We start from the raw sequence: 9,111 nt of genomic DNA, 5'->3' as shown, positions 1-9,111 counted from the left end.
TACCTGACCATGAGACAACCTCCATGACTGTTGGAGCTGAGGTAGAAATTGCATATGTCCTTTCAACCACCTAATCAAGAGAATAACTTGTTGAATCCACTCTGGGAAACTGTACAAGCCTCTTGTCCTAGTTGAACACTTAAATCTTAGAACATTGTTGATCTTTTGCTTACATTGTTTACAGTCTTTATAATTATGGATCAGTGTATCAATTTTAAGATGGCTCTGGAAGTGATAGGCTTCAGGAATAGCAGACAAATCTTCATGAAGATTAGAGGGGAGGATAACATCTGGTTCTAGCATAGGTTCAAACTGAACATTTGCAGTTTGGCTGTTCATATGAACATTGTTTGGCTAGAATCCCCTGACCAAATGTCCTACAATGCATTGCTTGGGCCATCATTGGCCACGGTCATACTGGACCTCTAGTTAGGAGCAAGACATTTGCCAATGTTTGTCACTAAAGTTTGCACCCCACACAAAGGCTGCTTTCATAGCACCCATTTGTCAGTGTGGGTGGATTTAGTGTGAGTGACATTTGTTGAAGGGAAAGACCGGTTAGTGTCATGTCCTTCCAGTATTGTGCTATAAACTGCATTCATTGCTATATGTATTACTATATTGTGTGCTGTATATATTTTCTATTGATACTTTTGCAGTGAATGGTCATCTATGGCTAGGAAGAGCTGAGTTTAAGCCCCCTTAACCCGATTGGTTTGGGGTGTTTAGCATTATGTCAATAGTAGGTAGTTTTTTTTATCCTTTACACCAAGCCAAAAAGGTTTTAGTTTGGTTTAATGTTTTGGGTAGGAGTTACATTTTTACTTTCTTGTAGTTTTTAGCTTGATGGTTATGGTCATATATAAATTTTAAGGGACCAGCAGGGTTAGGGACGAGTCAAACTACCCTGGAATATGTTCAAGCAGGGTTTGGGGGAACTACAAAGAAAACTGGGTGCTGAATCAAAAAAATGGCATTTTCTGGGTTATAAAAGAACAGCATGGGGGGGGGTTCACTGTCCTAAGGACAATCACAGTCAAAACTATTTGATCAAGGACTTCCCATACACATTTAGGGAAAATTGTATTTCCCTTTTATAGAAGAAAAAGGTCCCCCAAAATATTATCCTCTATCATCTTCATCCTCACTCCCATCCTATACCTGGAGGTATTTTTGCATGCCATTAAAATTACAAATGGTTTTACGTGATGACTTTATAAGCTAGTTGCTGAAGCCAACCTCTGCTCTTTAACATGTATCTGAGAGTCACAACCCGGGTTTTGGGAACTACAAAGACCAGATGGTGAACTTAAACCCATTGAAATCAATGGTAGCCAACTCAAAATGGCCATTTTCTGGGTTAATAGGTAAAGGGTTATAAAAACAGCATGGGGGTGAGGGTCCTAGGGACCATTTATAGGACACCCCTCCAAATGTCCCTTACAAACAGTATCCTCTTCCTCTATTTCCATTCTCAGCACTCCTCCATTTTCCTTTCTTCTATATCTGAAAATATTTTGGAATGCCTTTAATATAATGACTAATGATTTTATTTACTGACAACTTTATAAGCCAGTTCCTTAAGCTAACCTCGGCTCTTACTTTCTTATTTTGAATATGCATTTGAAAGTCACAACCCGGAACCACAAACAGTGCCAAGTCTCAAGACATTACATCATGAATGTAGAAATGAAAAATTCCAATAAGACCCAAAAGCTGTCAAACATGTCCACTGATAGTCACCACCACCTGATTGTCACCAGCATCCTATCAATGGTCACAGACTACTGATTGATGACCAAAGACAGGGTTGCCTTGCATCTTCTGTTTTTATATACTTATGTCACATCTGTAATAAATGGAGACCATTCCAGCATACACTTGGTGTTTGGTCTGATCTCCTATACTGTAGTATATTTTCCAATTAGGCCTCACTGGCTGACTAGGGGAAATCCACAAAACGCCACCTCTATTCACTCCTAAACCTCAATTCTCATGCCTCAGTCCTCTTCCATTCTTAGTCCTCCAATCTCACTCTAGTCAGGAGTGGAGGTCCTTTTCCACTAAACATCACTCTGTACCTCCAAAAATCTTGGGTCCCAAATAAGCCACTACTAATGGTGAGAGCACCGAGTCATTCCTCTTTTTGCCAATACCCCAGACACACCTTAACTTGCCACATTTTGATGTTAGTTTTATTCCAAAATGGATTATTCTTTCCCCCCCTCAGCATTCTACAAATACCCCATAATGACAAAAACATGAAAGAAGTTTGTTTGAAATCTTGTGTAAATTTTTTTTAAAAAATTTGCAAAGTATTCACAACCTTTGCGCAATACTTTGTTGAAGCACCTTTAGCACCAATTACAGCCTCAAGTCATTTTGAGTATGATGCTACAAGCTTAGCACAACATTTTTTGGGCAATTTCTCCCATTCTTCTATGTAGTACCTCAAGCTTCATCAGGTTGCATGGGAATGTCAAGGCACAATCGTTTTCGGATCTCTCCAGGGAGGTTTAATCATGTTCAAGTCTTGGCTCTGGCTGGGCCACTCCAGGACATTCACAGAATTGGCACGTAGCCACTCCTTTGTTGTGGGCTGTGTGCTTAGGGTTGTTGTCCTGTTGAAAGATGAACGGTCACCCCAGTTTAAAAGGTCCAGAGTGCTCTGGAACAGGTTATCAAGCATGTCTCTGTACATTACTGAATTCATCTTTCCTTGGATCCTGACTAGCCTCCCAGTTCCTGCCACTGAAAAACATCCCCACAGCATTATGCTGCCACCACCATGCTTCACTGTAGGGATGTTATTGGCCAGGTGGTGAGTGGTGTCTGGTTTCCTCCAGACATGACACTTGGCATTTAGGCCAAAGAGCTCAATCATGGTTTCATTTCAGACCAGAGAGTTGTTTCTCATGGTCAGAGTCCCTCAGGTGCTTTTTGGCAAACACCAGGCGGGCTGCCATTTACCTTCCGTCTGGCCACTCTACCATAAATACCTGATTGGTGGAGTGCTGCAGAGGGTTCTCCTTTCTTGAGAAACACTGAAGCTCTTTTTAGGGGGACCACCGGGTGCTTTGTTACGTCCCTGGCTAAGGCCCTTCGATCGCTCATTTTGGCCAGCTCTAGGAAGATTCCTGGAGGTTCCAAACTTCCATTTACAGATGGAGGCCACTGTGCTCATTGGGACCTTCAATGCTGCAGAAGTGTTTCTGTACCCTTCCCCAGATCTGTGGATTGATACAATCCTGTCTTGGAGGTCTACAGACCATTCCTTAGACTTTGTGGCTTGGTTTGTGCTCTGACATGCACTGTTAACTGTGGGACCTTCTATAGACAGGTTTATGCCTTTCCTAATCATGTCCAATCAACTGATTTCCCCACAGGTGGACTCCCAATCAAGTTGTGGAACCATCTCAAGGATGATCAGAGGGAACAGCATGCACCATAGTTGAATTTAGTGTCATGGCAAAGGCTGTAAATACTTATGTACATGGGGTTTAATTATTTTTAATAAAGTGTAAAGATTTCAAAACAAACTTTCATGTTGTCATTAAATTGAGGAAAAATTAATTTAATCTATTTTGGAATAAGGCTGTAACATAACAAACGTTGCAAAACTTAAGAGCTGTGAATACTTTCTGGATGCTCTGTATATACACATTCATGAACATTTCATAATTTCTGGTCTTCAGTGCACTCAAATTTAAATGTTTTACATATTTTATATTTACAAGAGTAATAGATATATGGGATTGTTCTCCAGTTGGAGGTTCTACCACTCAATGCATTATCTAAACAACTGTTTTACAGTCTAGTTTTTTATATTGCTTCCGTGGTCCTCTAGATATGCTTCTATCTATACTTGGATAGAGCAGTGAGTCAGTTATGCAGATGCCGCTCATACAGCTGGGCCACCCCACACAAATACACATGTTACCCTTCCTCCATACCCCTGAGGATGGTGGTGATAATGAAATGTGCAAGGATGAGCAGTTGAAGAGGGTATACTGGATTGTGAGCCAGAGTAGATTGGGCAGGTTCAGCACCTCTGCACTTGCTGTCATAGTGCCACATTGCATGCAACTTGGCTTTCCAACATTCCCATGGAACAGAAGTCAATCTGTAAATCAACTTCTATGAAGCAGGAGTGGCTACAGATCAAAATTCAGCTGGTCCCTGCTGAATCAGTCAAATTTCCATTACTATGTCCAGCAGGTGGGCCCCTTTGGAGAAAATCATACATGTGTGGGTGTGATGAAGGTCAGCCACCCTTAGTGCTTGTCTGAATAGGAATCAATTCCAGATATCAGCTTAAAATCAATTGTTCAGATAGGCACTATCCTGGCACCAGATTGCCCTCAGCCTGTTGTCATGCCATTCAAGAAACAGTACCACCCATAATGAATAGATTACCCTGCTTGGCAGCTTACAGCCAAATCAAACAATTTCCAACTATTCTCAGAACATGAACAGATAAGGAGACATTACACACCCACAAACTAAATATATTTCTAATTACAAGATAATTTACACCCGTTAATGGAGATCACATAACCTCATGGTCTCGGTGAGACTAGGACACACAATGGTTTATATGTCATCTCCTTTAATATTTGGGGCTTTTGGTAATGTATTCTGAAGAGACCCTTTAGGCACCTAATGATCTGTACAGTCCAGATTTTTGTATCTCAGTATCTGAAGACCATCACTTACTCCAGACGTAATATCTATCCATCCACAAACATGGATCCTAATTACAGTCCAATAATAAAGTCCAAAATGCTGATCTGATCATGTTACACCTACTTCTGGATCAACCTCCCATGGCAAATTTTAATTTGGTACAGCTGATTCAGTAAAGACATTTGGATCAGCTTTCTTGAATTATAGGTTTGGTCATTGTATGGGAAAAAGGGGAGTTGGTAGGATTAAATGTCCCCATTAACAGAAGCACTGAACATAACATCCCTTCTTATTTATATTTGTATAATGGAGCATGGTGGTCACTCCTACAGGGGGTCTGGGCTCCTATAGACCAACAAGTATTAAGTATAGAATGTCTGGTGATAGAAAAGATAATAGGATGGTAAACAATGGTACATTTTATATACACATTCTAGGATATTGTGACAGGACAGCTATGCTGCAGAGATCCATGTCTTCCCCTTTCATCTCCTCCACTGTCCCCAGGTCACACCTTTGGCAATCGCCAAGCTTTGGATATTTAGGTTTAAATTTATTTTGGCTGATCTAGGGCAATCAGTAGATTGAAGCAAAGTCTGACATATGTAAAGTATGATGTGAGGGGTTTTATGCAGATTATAACATTGGGGGGGATATACTAAAGCAGGAGCACACAATCTGGTGCAGCTCTGCATAGTAACCAATCAGCTTCCAGGTTTATTGTCAAAGCTTAACTGAACAAGTTGAAGTAAGAAGCTGATTGGTTACTATGCACAGCTGCACCAGATTTAGGAAATATTTCCCCTTGTTTTTTTATAAATTGTGACACTTTTTTGGGGAGAGCTATTTTTTCCAAACGGCATTAACAAATTGCAGCTATCCTGTGACTTCAGTAATTGTGATCAACATGTAAACTGAACCACTTATACAACTTTAAGAGTCAGGCACAAAAATATTTAAAAGTAGGCGAGGAGAAAAATACTAAAAGAAAAAAGAAAAAAACAAAAAACAAAAACTTTAGAATGGACTTAGTCCTCACTGCAATAAATACAATATAGAGGCTTTTCCTTAGGGGCTCATTTAGACAACTAAGTGCTGCTCCTCTGAAAATCAATCCACACAGCTCACTTTTCAGAGGGATTTGATAGTGAGAAGACAATATGTTGCCTCCTTACTGCCTGTATAAATCCTCTAAATGCCACATCAGAGGGTCACAGTTGGGTACAACCAGCATGTCAGATTTGTACATGTGACTATTGCCAGCAGCTATACACTATGGCTCTGTGGGAAGGATTCCTCCCACACTGAACAATTCACTTTCCTGCACCCCATGGTTTCAGGGTGAAGTTTCCACCCTCAGCACAATAGAATATACAGACCCCATCCATATGGGCCTACCTGTTCCACCATTCTAGAGAGCATGCCAAAGTCTCCATCTCCTGCATTGGCCAATCAGAATCTCCCATCAAATAAATCCATTTTCTCCCCTCATTATACCAGACCTCCAGTCCTTACTTTCAGAGATCTTGTGCGAACCAAAATGGAGTTGGGGGATCAACTGTCATATTGCAATTATTTCAAGAAATGACAAGTTGGGAAGTTAACAAAGATTCCATTAGTGAAGACAAAGCAAGAATCCATCTGTACCTTCTGTCAAGCATCAGTGGTAGTGAGCCCTTGTAGATCAGACTCAGGGTTCCCCAGGGTGTGGAGTCTAAGCCCCAGCCTGCTTCTTCACCAGGGCCCCTGATGGTGGGGATGGACTTGCAGCAAGCTGGAACCAGGTCACAGCCCCCAGGTACACCCAGCTGAGGATGCAGAGACCACTCACATGAGTAGAGTACAACAGCAGGAAATCCAGTGAAAAGACCAAGGTCAGAAAACAAGCAGCCAAAGCCAGGATCTGTACACAGATGACCACCTACAGCCCCAGCAGCTCAAAGAACTGTCCCATTGCTCCAGTAAAGCTACCTGCACTGAGCACATGTGTATATATAGGGAAGCAAACTGGGAGTGACCCAGGAAGTAATAGAAGGGAAAAGGATATAAATCCACAGTAGAGCAGGCGGCGCCCATAGGGAAAGAGACACCAGCAACACATGTGAATGAAATTACAAATCTAGCAGAATCACTGCAGCAAGGAGGTAAGAAATGCACAAACAGAACTCTGCAGGCTGGTCCAGGACACCTCCATTTTCTGAGGTTATGTAGTTAAAACATTATTTTCCTTTAAAATGCTAGGATTGTATCTGCCCTTAGGACTTATATTTAGCTTGTGTTTTTTTTTTTTTTTTTCTTGGCGTTTACAGCCAGAGTAGAGATCTATTTATTGAATATCCACATTGTCCTGCAACTCTTTTTTTTTTTTTTTTTTTTTTTTAAGTAAATAACGTCATGCATACATAGGGATGTCCATTCTTCATATATCTGTGAAGTAAATATAAACTGCACCATTTTATGTTGTCTGGTAATCTCCATCATCCAACACTTGGATGTAACAGTACAAACCAATTCTTTTTTAATAGCTTGGCTTTCACATTCCACCATTCACATCTATTTTTTATTTACATGGAAGCATTATTCTAATTTCTCTTTTCCCATATTTTTACAATGACCAGAACACATCACCTCTATTTCTGGCTAGAATGTTGATTATTTTGACCATAAACTCTCTACAAGTGCTGAAGTTTAGAGACCAGCTCCAGCCAAGTCCATTTCTGGTTTGTGACCTTTGTCAGATACTAATTGTCATTGTCAGCTAATCTATATTCTTTGTCATGATTCCAGAATGCCTTCTAACCTCCAGAAAGTGGCCAAAAACACCACAAGGTATGACCTTCAACTCCTCTCCTCAGAACAATGTGACCCCATCCAAGAACTTGGGACAGGTTCATATGGAAAGGTGCTTCTAGCCAAACACTGGGGTTCAGGTACACTTTTGTAGTACTAACATCTTGAGGGCTGCTGGATTTGTTTAGATTGCCCTAAGCTCTGTACAGCCAGGCAACATGCATTTTCAACAGTCCTTGAGCTGGGTTTTTAATTGTCTTTCTTAAGGGTTAACAACTTGGCCTGGGTCTAGGGGTATATGGGATTCCCAATGAACTGTAAACTTGAGGACAAGCTTTTTAGCAGCCTGTACACTGTACAAAAATGGGAAATCCAGATAAGCAGCATGTAGCACTGTCTCTTTTGGAGCGTTAAAGTCCCGTTGATGTACCTCCTCAGACCCCAGATGAATCATTCCTCTTCACCCAGCTGCACTGAGGCTATCCCTGGGCAAGGAATTCCAAGATGTAACAATGAAGTAGTCCTGGATGAGAACTAGTTGGGTCTTGCACTTAACTGCTCCCTCCCTCCATCTGGCCTAGGGGGTGTAGAAGTACTCACTGTCCTGTCAGTATGGAGGGTTTGTAGCTGCTTTCAGGCCTTTTGCTGGGCTGGCTCCTTCTCTGTTGCACAGGATGTCCTTCCTAAGACCTTGGGCAGTGAAGATCCTTCTTTCCAGCATCCTGCCTGTAGGTAGGCTTCCCTCCCTGGGGCCTCCTATCAGGCTCCACACTCCAGCATTCTCAGTCCATCTTCCACCCGAGTCCCTGGCTTTGTCATATTTAAGGGTTGTTGCTTGGTCACCTTCCCTCATACATGCAGATATGGGCATCCTCCCCTCCTCCTCCCCTCTTCCAGAACCTTTTCTGGGTTTCTGGAAGGGTGGAAGGGCTCTAAAACCCCTGACCTGTAGAGCTTCCCAGCCTTTCCTGAGGCAAAATCACTACCTCACTCCCAAGCTGAACCAGCCTCTGTCTAAACAAAACCACAAACCTAGCTACCTAGAGGGTGCTACATCTTCTTAAAACATTCTAAAACCTCTGTCATGGAAAGCACAAATGTTTTCAGAAACCCTTACAAGGAGTACTGTTCTACATATAGCATACAGAGCAAATGATTTCCATTTCGGAGCTACTGTAAGTGCTGCTGTGTCTTCTACATGATCATTGGACCATCTCATTTCACTCCTCTTTTTTTGTGCTCACATGATTGATCCGTAGTTCTCAAGAAAATACTTTAGAAAAGCAAAGAAACATTTAAAATGAAAATGTTCCAGGAGCAAAAAAAAAATCAGTGTTGGTAAAATTTCAGCCTCTCAACCTTTTCAACACAGAGGAACCCTTGAAATAATTTTCTGGTCTCAGGGAACCCCTGACAAAAATAACTATCTACAACTCATGACACGTTAGTAGGTAGGGTAGAGCCAAACTTCCAGATCAAGCAGAATTTCAAACTGAACATTCTCTGTTTTAACTGTTTATAAAAGATCTGAACTTTAAGGATGTTTGGCTGGAATTTCCCCACCAAATGTCCCCCAATGCATTGCTTGAGCCATCGTTGGCTAAGGTCATATACTTGTCCTCTGTTCAGGTGCAA

The sequence above is a fragment of the Staurois parvus genome, unplaced genomic scaffold (assembly GCF_062004578.1).
Source record: "Staurois parvus isolate SC_StPar_1 unplaced genomic scaffold, SC_StPar_1.0 ptg000417l, whole genome shotgun sequence".
NCBI lineage: Eukaryota > Metazoa > Chordata > Amphibia > Anura > Ranidae > Staurois > Staurois parvus.
The sequence above is the reverse complement of the archived record's forward strand: the minus strand, read 5'-3'. Positions refer to the sequence as shown.